This window comes from Miscanthus floridulus, chromosome 13 (assembly GCF_019320115.1).
Source record: "Miscanthus floridulus cultivar M001 chromosome 13, ASM1932011v1, whole genome shotgun sequence".
In the NCBI taxonomy this organism is placed as follows: Eukaryota; Viridiplantae; Streptophyta; class Magnoliopsida; order Poales; family Poaceae; genus Miscanthus; species Miscanthus floridulus.
This window is the reverse complement of record NC_089592.1, coordinates 12,450,755-12,464,966: the sequence shown is the minus strand read 5'-3', so window position 1 is coordinate 12,464,966 and position 14,212 is coordinate 12,450,755. Positions and strand designations below refer to the sequence as shown.

The window sequence follows — 14,212 nt, the reverse complement described above, 5'->3', positions numbered from 1 at the left end:
TGGATTCCTCGGTCATGTATAGCCATTGGATCCTCGGTAGGAACGGAAGGTACCATAGGATTTTCACGGGGATCGTAAGTTGCCTCTTTTGGCTATCATCAAAGTCTACCTCCAGGTACCTAGAGGATTTACACTTTGGACAGAACTTTGCATGCTCGTGTTCTTTCCTAAATAGGACACACCCCTTTGGACAAGCATGTATCTGCTCATACGGCATCTTAAGTGCTCAAAGGAGTTTCTGTGACTCATACATGCTCATTGGTAGAATGTGGCCCTCCGGAAGTAGGGTGCCAATCATGGCCAACATCTTATCGAAGCCAGGTCGACTCAAGTTTAACTCAGACTTCAACCCATTAAGCGTCCAATGGCATCCAGTTGAGACACCGTTGATCGATCGTGAAGGGGTTTCTGTGCTGAGTCCATCATGTCGTAGAACGCTGTGCGGCTACCTCCATCTCCTCCTTCTCACGTCCCTCATCGAACTATCCTTGATGAAAGTCATCTAACATGTCTAGTACCCCGGCATCAGCATCAAAAGCCTCCACCCGTGGTCTCACCACCTCCTCTCTCATACGATGGGCTTCACCATGGTGGACCCACCGGGTGTAATCCGATGTAAATCCATTCTTCACAAGATGTTTACCCATTTCCACCTTGTTTACCCTCCTCCTATTTCCACATTTGTTGCAGGGACACAAAACTAGGCAATGTCCTTTAGCAGCCTTGCCAAATGCACTATTCAAGAAAGCATCGATCTTGTTCATCCATTCTGTGGTATAATCACTCTGACTTCTCCAGCCCGTGTACATCCACTGACGGTCATCCATCCTCTAACATATGTATCAGCGAGTAATGTAACCATCAATTGGATCTACATGGTGTTCCTACTATCTAATAGGTGAGGATAGGTCCTAATCCCACCCGTGGATGCATAGATGAGGTTAGTTTCCATGCTCTACTCCTATCCGAGATAGAACTTCAGCAGCACCTCCCCACTGTTCTCCAGATACACGTCCTACCAAAGAAGAGTGCGTATCCAGAGAATAACAGGGAGGTGATGCCGAAACTCTGTCTCATACCAGAATAGACCATGGAAACTAACCCATCTATGCATCCGCGGGCTGTCCAAAAAACGTGGATAATCCAAAACAGATACGGTCATAGATATGCAAAGATCTGCATACCTCCAACTATATCTCTTTCGAATGGGAGACGCCTAACTAGGTTACGCGATCTACGACCATGATACGGAAAGAGGTGTTATACCTAGGGTGGCGGCGGAGTCAGGCTAGCGGGGCCATGGCGGGTCGGTGCAGTGGCGAGGCGACGCGGTGCAGGCAGACCGGCACGGCGACAGGAACTCCGACTCGGCTCCGATGGGCTCTTCTCTACAAAAATGGAACAAAATACTGTCATTTAAAAAAATCGGCAGAACCTCCCCTGCACGGTGAGGTTTCCAAAACCTACCAGAAACAGCAGCACGATGGCCGACAAGCACATGTGTCTTAAGAGAAGCCATGTAATTTGGATATCAATCCATGCAGAAGAATATATCCATGTAGTACCACGACTTCTACTTCTACTTCCACTATTGCTACTACTACTTCCACTATTGCTACTACTACTACCACTAGTTCTACTACCACTACCACCACTATTGCTACAACTACTACCACTAGTTCTACTACTACTACTACTACCACTACTTCTACTACTACCACCACTAATTCTACTACTACTACTACCACTACTTCTAATACTACTACTACCACTAGCACTACTAGTACAACTAATACTAACTATCACTACCACGACAACAACAAGAGAGAAGGCATACCTGACGGGCGCCGGGGGTAGGGGCGGGCGACGTCGGGGTCAGAGTCGGGGTCATCGGAGTCGGGAACGGGGTCGGGCACAGGCACGGCCGGGAGCAGGGCCGGCCGGGGTGTAGGGCCGGCCTAGGGCGGCCGGGGGCAGCGCGCGGGCGGCGCGGCCAGCACAGGTGCAAGGGCGCAAGGGCGGTGGCGGCGTGGGCGCGATGCGCGGAGCAGGGGCGGGGGCGGCGCAGGCGTGGGCGCGGGGGCTGGCTGGCTGTCTGTTTGACTGCCCGGCCGGCCGAATTTGCTTAAGTCCTAGAACCGCCCTTTGCCGAGTGCCGGATCAGGGAGGCACTCGGCAAAGATTTAATTTTTTTAAAAAAATTCTTTGCCGAGTGTCCCAGATCTGGCACTCGGCAAAGATTTAATTTTTTTTAAAATTTTTTTGCCGAGTGTCCCAGATCTGGCACTCGGCAAACTTTTTTTTTGAAAAATACTTTGTCGAGTGCCCCTAGCATAGCACTCGGCAAAGATTTAATTTTTTTTTAAATGTCTTTGCCGAGTGCCCTATGAAGGCACTCGGCAAAGAGGAAATTTTTTAAAAAAATTCAAAACCCTCTTTGCCGAGTGCCTTATTCGTGGCACTCGGCAAAGACCCCCCTTTGCCGAGTGCCATGCCCCGGCACTCGGCAAAGTTTTTTTGTTTTTTGCCTCCAATTTTTTTGTGCAGCCCTTTTAAAGCACCAGGAACTCCTAGTTAGAATTTGGGGATTTTTTATGGCTTTTTGATATATTTAGTTACTTTATTTATTTACTTGAATTTTTTTGAAAAATATAATTTTGAACTGCACGTGGTACGAATAATGGAATTTAATGATTCAAAAAATGATAGTCATGTTACTAAGTGTAGTGTGAGGCCGTATTCAGGAACGGACCCGAAATTTTGGACATCTTGTTCACGAAACATGACCGCGAACTTGCGTGCGAAGTGTTTTCAAATTCTATAAAAAGCAAACGAAGTCGGAAAATCATGAAACTTGTTGAGATATCGTGATATCATATGTGGAGGCTATGATAAAAATTTTAGATGATTTCGTGCACGTTGTCACGTACGATGCTTACAAACTAGGACACACATGTAGAGAGTCCTGGTTTGTAAGCATCGTACGTGACAACATGCACGAAATCTTCTGAATTTTTTATCATAGCCTCCACATATGATATCACAACATCTCAACAAGTTTCATGATTTTCGGACTTCGTTTGTTTTTTATAGAATTTAAAAATACTTCGCACGCAAGTTCACGATCATGTTTTGTGAACAAGATGTCCGAAATTTCAGGTCCGTTTTTCTGGATTCGGCCTCACACTACACTCAGTAACATGACTATCATTTTTTGAATCATTAAATTCCATTATTCGTACCATGTGCAGTTCAAAATTATATTTTTCGAAAAAATTCAAGTAAATGAAATAAAGTAACTAAATATATCAAAAAGCCATAAAAAAATCCCCAAATTCTAACTAGGAGTTCATGGTGCTTTAAAGGGGCTGCACAAAAAATTTGGAGGCCAAAAACAAAAAAAAACTTTGCCGAGTCACGGGCATGGCACTCGGCAAAGGGGGTCTTTGCCGACTGCCACAAATAAGGCACTCGGCAAAGAGGGTTTTGAATTTTTTTAAAAATTTTCCTCTTTGCCGAGTGCCTTCATAGGGCACTCGGCAAAGACATTTTAAAAAAAATAAATCTTTGCCGAGTGTCGTGCCAGGGGCACTCGGCAAAGTATTTTTCAAAACAAAAAATTTGCCGAGTGCCGGATCTGGGACACTCGGCAAAGAAATTTAAAAAAAAATAAATCTTTGCCGAGTGCCAGATCTGGGACACTCGGCAAAGAATTTTTTAAAAAAATTAAATCTTTGTCGAGTGCCTCCCTGATCCGGCACTCGGCAAAGAAGGACGTGGCCGAACACCGTTACGCTGGCCATCCTATGCCGAGTGCCGCGCTTTTGCCGAGAGTGGCACTTGCATTTTTTTGCCGAGTGTAATTCTTTGCCGAGTGCCCGATTTTTTATACTCGGCAAAGAATTTTGCACTCGGCAAAGTTTCTGTTTCCAGTAGTGAAGGAAGGAGAAGAAATGATCTATTCGTCAGAGAAGAGCAAAGAGGAGTGGGAGCCTCGGTGTCCACGGGCTGCAGTCGCCTAGAGAGAAGAGCGAAGCAAGAAGAAGAAATGATCTATTCGTGAGAGAAGAGCAAAGACTATTCGTGAGAGAAGAGCAAAGACGAGTGCTTAAATGAAGAAAAAAATGTCACGCTAATATCGAGGTGAGGGCCCATGTGGCTGTCATAGACCTGTGTTGCACCACTAAGGACACAACCAATGGAGGCTAACACTTTTTGTGGTTCTAGGACAAATAAAGTGATCCACATATACTAATAAATATTGAGACTACTATTCACACAATGCAAACTATCACTACTTGTGGTTTGCAAAGAAACTTTTTCTTTTCATCATGCCTCACTTTTATTTCATCTCCCTCTTCTTTTTTAACATGGACCACCTTCTCTCTCCCCAAGCATATGTAGCTTCTGCAAGCTAATATGACAAGTGTAGAGAACCTACTTTTTTTATCCGATCCTACTTAGTCCTTGGGGCTACTAGTAAAAAACGGCGTTGGGGAAGGCCTAACAAGTTTAGGGACCAAAAAATATATTTTTAAAGTTCACGGACCTAAAGTGACGTGCCTTTACAAGTTTGAGTGCCGTTCATGGCTTATATTAAGGAACGGAGGGAGTAATAAATTATCCATATTGAGCATGTTGTTCTGAAATGAGAAAGTGAGAATTTGAGAGAGGCAACAAAAAGAAGTGAGGAATCACCCAACCTGAGGAGGCTCATCCTCCACTTGCTGGCCATCTTGCTGTTGGTGATACTCCAGCAGCAGCTGCGCGTCCTGCTTCTGCTTCTCCTCTTCCTCGATCTCAAACAGCCTGTTTTGCACAACCTCGTAGGAGCCTTCCTCCGGTACACGCCACACATCAGGGCCAGGCCCCCGTACACCTACAGCCATATCAGAGAAAAAAAACACAACTGATCAATCAGCTAGTGCATTCGCTCATTCACACACGAATTCAAGCGCCGATCGCCGCAAACACAAGAGAACGCCTTGCAACTGGCTGTTCACGGAACCAAAAAAGGGGGGTTTCGGACCACAATCGATCCGCGGAGAAACAGGAAACCCAATACCTAGAATGCCGCCATAGACCGACGCTGCTTGCTGGGGAAAAAAAGAAGAGACCTAATCCAAAATCACCTTGAGAAGATCAGCGACGACGGCCCTAATGTCGCGTGTAGCGTAGCCCATGGCGGTGAAGAGGTCGATGGCCGCGTCGATCCGGCGGCTGCCCTTCCTGGGCCGCGCCGGCATTCCTTCCCTTCTTTTAGGGTTGTATACGAACGGTCGTCGGCTGGTTTTGGTTGCGGTCGCGTTGCGGTTTGGGGCTTCCGGCGATACGGCAGTACGTGCTACTCCGATCCTACAGACTACAGTCCTACTTCCGTTCCGTCCTCAGAATGGCCTCGTCAACTCGACTCAAAATCCCAGCAGCGCAGTCCGCATCACGAAACGTCAAAGCGGGGTGAGACGCTCCCTGTCAGGTGTATGGACCGGCCTGGCTAGTGGCTACCCCTTCCTTTATCACGAAACGTCAAAGTGGGATATATTGCTTGTTAGATTGGAAATGATGGTTTAGTTTTTTCAGGGTTCTGAAAGAATGATAGGTGGGGTGGGGGGGGAGGTTGTAAATAATGACATGACCGAACTGGAATTTTGGGTTGGAATGAATTCTCGGGAGAAGTATTCGGACTGCCTGCTAATCTCGATTCGTCCTCTGCAGCTCGCTCTTCACCACAGTCCCCAGACATGGAGTTCGAAGACCACTGCCACAAGGTCCAGGAGCCCAAGTTCGACGGCCTGCTCTTCGGTAAGCCGCTGCTGCTCTGCTTCCTGCAAAAATGTCGCCGCCCTGTTGCTGTCTTATTTTTGTTTCGTTCTGTTTGTTGCCTTGTTCCCTCTGCCCCTTCACGGAATGCAACCTGTTTGTTCTTGCCTGCAGACCTCGACGACACCCTGTACCCTCTGAGCTCCGGGATCGCAGGCCATGTCAAGAAGAACATTGAAGGTGAGGTTCCTCTTCTCCTGCTGTTACTGGCTGCTGCTTGTTTTTTAACTGTCTGAACTTTCAGTTAACTGAATGCCTGCATCTTTTCGCTTTTGCCATTATTCATTTCAGATTACATGGTTGAGAAGCTGGGTATTGATGAGAGCAAGATCGAGAACCTGGGCAATCTTCAGGTTATCAGGTACGTAAGATTGTCAACTACAAGTACGTAGTATCTGTTTCCTTTCATCGATATATGGTGATGCTAAATGTGTGTTGGGTAAACTAGTATTATGTGTAGTGTGAAATTTTGAGCTGTGTTAACATATGCGTGAATGAATGTTCAATTACATGAGCAGATGTGTTTGAGAAATTTAGGGATGAGCAAGGGAACATTTCAAGTGATGATATCAGCAGCTTGCTGATGTTGTACGACGCTGCGCATCTGAGAACTCATGGGGAGGAGAGGAGATATACTTGACAACATCATCACTTTCAACAAGAGCCACCTCCAATCTCTACTTCTGCTGGAAAATTTGGGGCCAGAGCAACAAGACGAGGTCCAGTGCACTTTGGAAACACCTCGATTCAGGCGGGTCAAGAGAGTGGAGACAAGGCGCTGCATCTCAGTATATGAGAAGAAGGCTACACGGGATGCGACCATACTGGAGTTTGCAAAACTAGACTACAACATCTTGCAAGCTATCTACTGTGATGAGTTGAAAGAACTTACAGTGTAAGGAAACCACACATTGGTACATATATTTAATTCATGAATAACAATGTACTTCGTAGTAATAATTTACTATATACTAAGTTGGTAGTAATAATTTACTTAATGGAGTCGCTTACTTATTAATTCACCAATATTCGCAACCTTGTTCGATGACCTTTATGACAACTATGGCACCGCAGAGGAGAGTAATATCTTCACTATGGCCATGGAAAGGTTTGCCTAGCTAGATATTCTATTATGCATTTTTTTCAGATAGATCACTTGTAGCTATAAGACTAACAAAATTTATATTACATCACTAAAGTTTACCTTTGCTTGAAAACTAATGACAGGTGGGATGAAGAAATAAAAGAACAGATTCCAGCATACTTAAAGGCACTCTTCATCAACATACGAAACACTACAAATCAGATCGTGAAGGAGTTAAAACTTAAGAAAAACAAGAATGCTGAATTTGTCAAGAAACTGGTATAAGCTGCTCCAAAAGATCACAATAAGGAAACATGACGAGTTTTCTCAATTAATTTTACCATCCTTATATTTATCTATTTAGGTGATTGACACTGCTAGATTCTACCATGCTGAGGTTAAATGGCGTGATGAACAGTTCATCCCAGCCAATATTGAAGAGCACCTCCAAATTTCCACCCGTAGCAGTGCTTGTATGCAGATGACAAATCTTGGGTTCATTTCACCGGGAGATGTGACTACTAAGGAGGATGTTGAGTGGGCTCTCACCTTTCAAAAAATCATTAGAGAGGTGTCTGTATCGTGGGGCGTGTCGGCAATGACATCGTGTCGCATGAGGTTTAGAAAATCTCTCCAACTATATATGCAAAATTCTTGTAAATGATAGTTGCAAAACATTTAAATCAGTAGTGTAAAGGTTATATATATTTAGTGCAATTAGACATTTGTTTTTTTTTATATATTTTCTAACTATCCCTACTCGTTTGTCCCTTGAAGCGTGAACAAGCTAAGGAGCATGTGGTATCCACAGTGCAAACATACATGAACCAATATGAGGTGACAGTAGAGGAAGCCAACAAAAAGCTTAAAGTTATAATTGAAGAAGCATGGATGGACATTGTTGAAGAATGCATCGAGCACAAACGTCCCATGGCACTTTTAGAGGTAGCAGTCAATGTTGCCCGAACAATGGATTTCATGTACAAGAGTGATTGAGTGAAGACGCATTCACCCTTTCATTTAGCCTCAAGAACACTATAGCTTCAATATATATCAACTCCGTGTAAGCTTATTGATCCAGCATTAGTGACCAATAGTTTTTTAGCGTACGTGGGTGTGCATAAAGTCGGCAGCCAAGGGTACCTTTTAACCCCAGATTATTGCTAGTATAAATAATACAATTCGCACAACATCTTGGACTCTATTTTTGGCTTTCGTCAGCTTTTAGCTTTTCCAATTAGGTGAAAATAGAGTGACGTTTACAGTTGTTTTAAGGGAAATAAAAGTGAGGAGGTATATTTCATAGTTGTTTAAACATAACAGTTTATAGCTTGTTTACGTCACATAGCTCACAATAGCCTTGTCACAGCTGAACAAAACAGACCCTTCAGTCAATCTCTAATCAATTTCTTATACAGAATTAATCTTTTATTGCATCTAGTATTTATTATGGGTCTTCTGATTAATTAAATAAGGTTAGGCTAAATCTAGTCAGATCCAACATGATAGCTAGCTAATTATGTGCCTTGTGACTCCACAACGCGATGATGTATGTCTCGTTGCAACAGTGTGGATATATTTGTTGATCATATGGCCAACTTAAGAGAAACTTGAAAAAAAAAGTTCTGCTGACACGTTATTCGTGTGGATCAAACAAGGCACTTCACAGTTCACATGCTTCGGCGAAGAGTGAGGTTATGGACGCGGATCGAGCAAGCTGAGGTGAGCGCCTATTCGTGGTAAGAAGTAATAACGTCGTGTCGCGTCGCATCCGGGGAGCTGATCGAGCTCATGCCCACGAACCCGGAGTTTCTTTTTATTTTTTGAACTAGAATCATGCTCGTGCGTTGCAACAGGAGTACAAAAGGAAGAAAAATAATAATAACATGATATTTCATGTTCGATTGTGTGTCGCACTATTAACAAAAAAAAATGATATTTTAAGTGTGATGTCCGTAACATTATGTTTTGTAGCCAAAATCTGCTATCCGACGTGGCCTGCTGCCTCCGGTCTCGCCTGTCCGCCTGCCTGACTACAATAGGTCGGAGCTCCACCCTGCACCGAGTGCACCCTAGGGCAGAGCTCCCCACCAGCGTCGAGCCCACCTGTCATCTATGCCACCCACCAGATATCTCCAATTTTTAGGGATTGATGTGTCCCAGGATCTAAAGGAATATTGCTCTTTAGACTGACTCCAACAGAGTAGGCATAGGGTGACCCAAACCCAAAATGGGTAGTTCATAGTGTTTTATCCGCACAAAACAAGCTCCAACAGACTAGGCAAATGAGTGACCCATTTTGGGTGGGAGCCGACACGGGATGCAAATAAGCGTCCTCTCTCCGTCCTTCTGTGTCTCCACGCAGGCGCCAGGCCCACCACCACGAGGGAAGGGGACGTCCGGAGCCCGGCCCGGCCAGAGCAGCGCCTCGAGGTCGTAGCACCGGAGCCGGCTCAACGCGGATCGGAGCTGAGGAAGGGGTTGCAGGTGCCGCTCCGGCGGACCGCAGGGCCACGCCGCCAGTGCCACTCCGTCGGTGAGGGGAGGAGAGGGCGGTCGGATCTCGTGTTGAGGAAGGTGGTCTCAGGTGCCGCTCGCGGTGGGGACGGAGGCGGCTCGCGCGCGGCGGCTCTCACCCACGGTGGTGCTCGCCCGCGGCGGCGCTTGCGAGGCGGTGGACAAAGGGGCGCGTGGCGAAGGGGCCCGCGCTAGGGACCCTGCCGGAGCTCGTCCGCACGAAGGGGCGCCACGCCTGGTCGGATCTCGCGCCGGAGCTCGTAGCTCGGTGGCCGGCCGTGGGGAAGACGAAGACGGAGGAGTAGGCAACACCGGGTGGAGGAGAAGGAGGTCGTCGTCGCAGCGAGGCAGGTCCGCGGCAGGGGAGCCGCCAGTGCGGCAAGGTGGGTCCGCGGCGGCGCGCGGCCAGCACGGTGAGGCGGTCTGCGGCAGCGCGCGACCGGGGGCACTAGTAGAAAATAGACCTTTTGTCTCGGCACCATTTTCGGAGTTACTCCCGGCATTTTTTGAACCCAGGAGTGAAGGAGATTTAATCTCGGCTATACCCTCGAGCCGGGAGTAAAGGTCGCTGCCCAACGCTGCTGGCTCGGCAGGCAAACCTTTAGTCCCGGTTAGAGGCTATAACCGGGACTAAAGATCGACATTTAGTCCCGGCTAGAGCCACTAACCGGGACTAAATGTGTAGTCCCGGCTGGAGGCTTTAGCCGGGAATAAATATTGCTCTTTGTTTCTGGTTATAACCTCTAACCGAGAATAAAGCTTCCGCCAGTAGTTATTAAAAAAACAAATAGTTTTAGTTTATTAGTTTCATTTATATTCTTTTCTTAAGTATACTTTGATTTTTAGAGTCTTTTGTTGAAAAAATAGTTTTAGATTTTAGGAGAAAATTATAATTTTCACACATAAGTTTTTAAGTTTTATTTTACCGTATTTCGACGCAAAATTCTAGTGTTTTCATTCTATAATTCACCGTATTTCGTCTCACGCGGCACAAAGAAAAATGTAATAATAAAAATAATTATCAGAAAAACCTAAGATCTTGTGTGGGCCCATATTTTGGGGGTAAATGACTGCCAAAAAATTTCAAGCCATTTCGACATAGGCGGAGTCGACGTGCTTCACAGAGATATATAGAACCTTTCGTCGAACCCTATCTATACACCTAAGTTCTCTGGGATTCTGAGGTCCATGTGCATTCCAGTGCCGAATTGGTCTCAAACTTTTTCTCAAGACTGCAAATGCCCTGTGTGAGGCCACCGCCAAATTTGAGATTTCTCTGAGCTGGTTTGGTGCTTTTTGCACTTTAATTGAATTTCCGCACGAATTCACCGATTAATTATACGTTGAACTGAGTCCACCCCCGAAAAGATCCAGAATGGTGCCAAACTTTGCCAAATGGTCTCTTGTGCCCTAGGTGACAAATCTCTGTGGAGGTCGACGCAAAATTCTAGTGTTTTCAATCTATAATTCACCGTATTTTGTCTCACGCGGCACAAAGAAAAATGTAATAATAAAAATAATTATCAGAAAAACCTAAGATCTTGTGTGAGCCCATATTTTGGGGGGGAAATGACTGCCAAAAAAATTTCAAGCCATTTTGACATAGACGGAGTCGACGTGCTTCACAGAGGTATATAGAACATTTCGTCGAACCCTATCTATACACCTAGGTTCTCTGGGATTCTAAGGTTCATGTGCTTTCTAGTGCCAGATTGGTCTCAAACTTTTTCTCAAGACTGCAAATGCCCTGTGTGAGGCCACCGCCAAGTTTGAGATTTTTCTAAGCTGGTTTGGTGCTTTTTGCACTTTAATTTAATTTCCGCATGAATTCATCGATTAATTATACGTTGAACTAAGTCCACCCACGAAAAGATCCAGAATGGTGCCAAACTTTGCCAAATGGTCTCTTGTGCCCTAGGTGACAAATCTCTGTGGAGGTCGACGCAAAATTCTAGTGTTTTCAATCTATAATTCACCGTATTTCGTCTCACGTGGCACAAAGAAAAATGTAATAATAAAAATAATTATCAGAAAAACCTAAGATCTTGTGTGGGCCCATATTTTGGGGGTAAATAACTGCCAAAAAAATTTCAAGCCATTTCGACATAGGCGGAGTCAACATGCTTCACAGAGATATATAGAACCTTTCGTCGAACCCTATCTATACACCTAAGTTCTCTGGGATTCTGAGGTCCATGTGCTTTCTAGTGCTGGATTGGTCTCAAACTTTTCTCAAGACTGCAAATGCCCTGTGTGAGGCCATCACCAAATTTGAGATGTTTTTGAGCTGGTTTGGTGCTTTTTGCACTTTAATTGAATTTCTGCGTGAATTCACCGATTAATTATACGTTGAACTGAGTCCACCCCCGAAAAGATTCGGAATGGTGCCAAACTTTGCCAAATGGTCTCTTGTGCCCTAGGTGACAAATCTCTGTGGAGGTCGACGCAAAATTCTAGTGTTTTCAATCTATAATTCATCGTATTTCGTCTCACGCGGCACAAAGAAAAATGTAATAATAAAAATAATTATCAAAAAAACTTAAGATCTTGTGTGGGCCCATATTTTGGGGCTAAATGACAGCCAAAAAAATTTCAAGCCATTTTGACATAGGCGGAGTAGACGTGCTTCACACAGGTATATAGAACCTTTCGTCAAACCCTATCTATACACCTAGGTTCTCTGGGATTCTGAGGTCCATGTGCTTTTCAGTGCCAGATTGGTCTCAAACTTTTTCTCAAGACTTTAAATGCCCTGTGTGAGGCCACCGCCAAGTTTAAGATTTTTCTGAGCTGGTTTGGTGCTTTTTGCACTTTAATTGAATTTCCGCGCGAATTCACCGATTAATTATACAATTATTGATGAAGAACTTAAAGATTTACGTTAAAATGATGTGAAAACAAATTTCCTATCGAAAACCAATAGATTTAATGATTTTAATTAAAGTCTATATTTTTGCATTAACGAAAATAGTGATTATTAGTTGCATTATGTTCAATATTTATAATTAAAAAGACAATAGTTTAGGTCACATATTTTTCTTGTGTGCAGTAAATCAAAATAAATTTTATCACTTTTTAAAAAAAATATTATGCCTAGTATTTAATTTACTAAGCAAATAATAAGAATTTAACATTTAAATAAAAAGAAATATATATAATACACTAACCAACAAAAAAACGGGCGTGAAGTGAATTTTCCATCCCCCTTTAGTCTCGGCTTCGATCACGGCCCGGGACGAAAGGTGGGCTGCATTTGGTGGCCCGCCAAAAATTATCTTTAGTCCCGGCTGGTTATTGGAGTCGGGACTAAAGGCGGACCTTTAGTCCCGGGCAGTGTTAGGAGCCAGGACTAAAGGTGACCTTTAGTCCTGGGTAGTGTTAGGAGCCGGGACTAAAGGTCCCTCTCCTATATACGCCAGCTCCCTTCTCTTCCTCCTCTCACTTCTCGTCTTCGACTTCATCGTCATCAGCGAGCGCGCCACCGCCAACCGCTGCCGATTTGGCTCCCCGTCACCAGATCGTGGATCCTAGCCACCCCGACGCCGCCCTCCTTGTCGGAGCAGCCCTCGACACCGCACCCGTCACCGGAGGAGCCCCCGAGATGACGCCCCACGCGCGCCGCCTCTCGCCGCGGCCCCCACGCCAGCCTACAAGCGCCACCGGCCTCCACACCGACGGCGCCCCCCGTAGGCACTCCACGACGCCGGCGTGCGCCTCCCCATCGACGATGCCCCCCCCCCCCCCCCGCAGGCACTCCACGACGCCCGCGCGCCTCCTCTCGCCGGCCCTGCACGACGCCCCATGCGCGCCGCCTCTCGCCGCGGCCCACGCCGGTGCTCGCCTCCCCGGCCACCGACGCTGGTCGGCCGCCCCACGCAGGCAACCACCCCCGGCCAGCATATAAGTACATATAATTATTTATAAATTTTATTTTTTATATATATGAAATGTATATGGAAGTATATGAAATTATATGTATGAAATGTATAAATTTATGTTATATATAATGTTATATATAATACTAAATTTCATTTTATATGTATGAAATTATATGTATGAAATGTATAAATTTACAAGTATAATACTAATTAAATTTCATTTTATATGTATGAAATTATAATAATGGGTTATATATATATGAAATGTATAAATTTATATTTATATCTATGAAATGTGTATGAAATTATATGGCTAAACCCTAAACCGCCCTATATATATATGTAATCCATTAAAATTATATAGATGACATGTATAATTTTTTCTTAGGAAAAAACCTATTGTGGAGTATGAAAAAAATTATATATCTATGAAATGTGTATGAAATATCTATAAAACCCTAATTGCATAATTATTGTTTTATAATTGTTTAGGCTCTCTATGGCCGACCCGAGAGACGATGACCTGGAGGCAGAAATGATGGATATTATCAATGCCGGCACTGAACATTTGTGCTGATGTTGATAATGACCAGCAGGAAGACGACGGAAGTCAATACTTGAATCTCGATCATATTGTTGAGGAAGTTGTTCATGAAGATAATTCCGGCGAGGTATATATTTCTCAATATCTAGCTCTCATTTATTTATTATGCATACATGTAGCCCACTGGATCGATCTTTGTTTTATAATACTTTTTGTGTTTCTATGTGTACATAGCCGTCTGGATCGACGACGACGACGGGGAACACAAAGAATGTTCGAGGGGCCAAAAAGCCGTTGGAAGGCCGCTACATCATCTCATAATTCAACATGGCTACAGGCGAACCACTAGGACAATATGCACAGAAATTC

The 14,212-nt window shown here is 44.6% G+C and overlaps 1 pseudogene; it reads left to right on the top strand.

The window, feature by feature from the left end:
• Window positions 1-7,971, top strand: part of LOC136499467 ((E)-beta-caryophyllene synthase-like) — a 45,124-nt pseudogene extending 37,153 nt beyond the window's left edge.
• The last annotated feature ends 6,241 nt before the right edge of the window (window positions 7,972-14,212 follow it).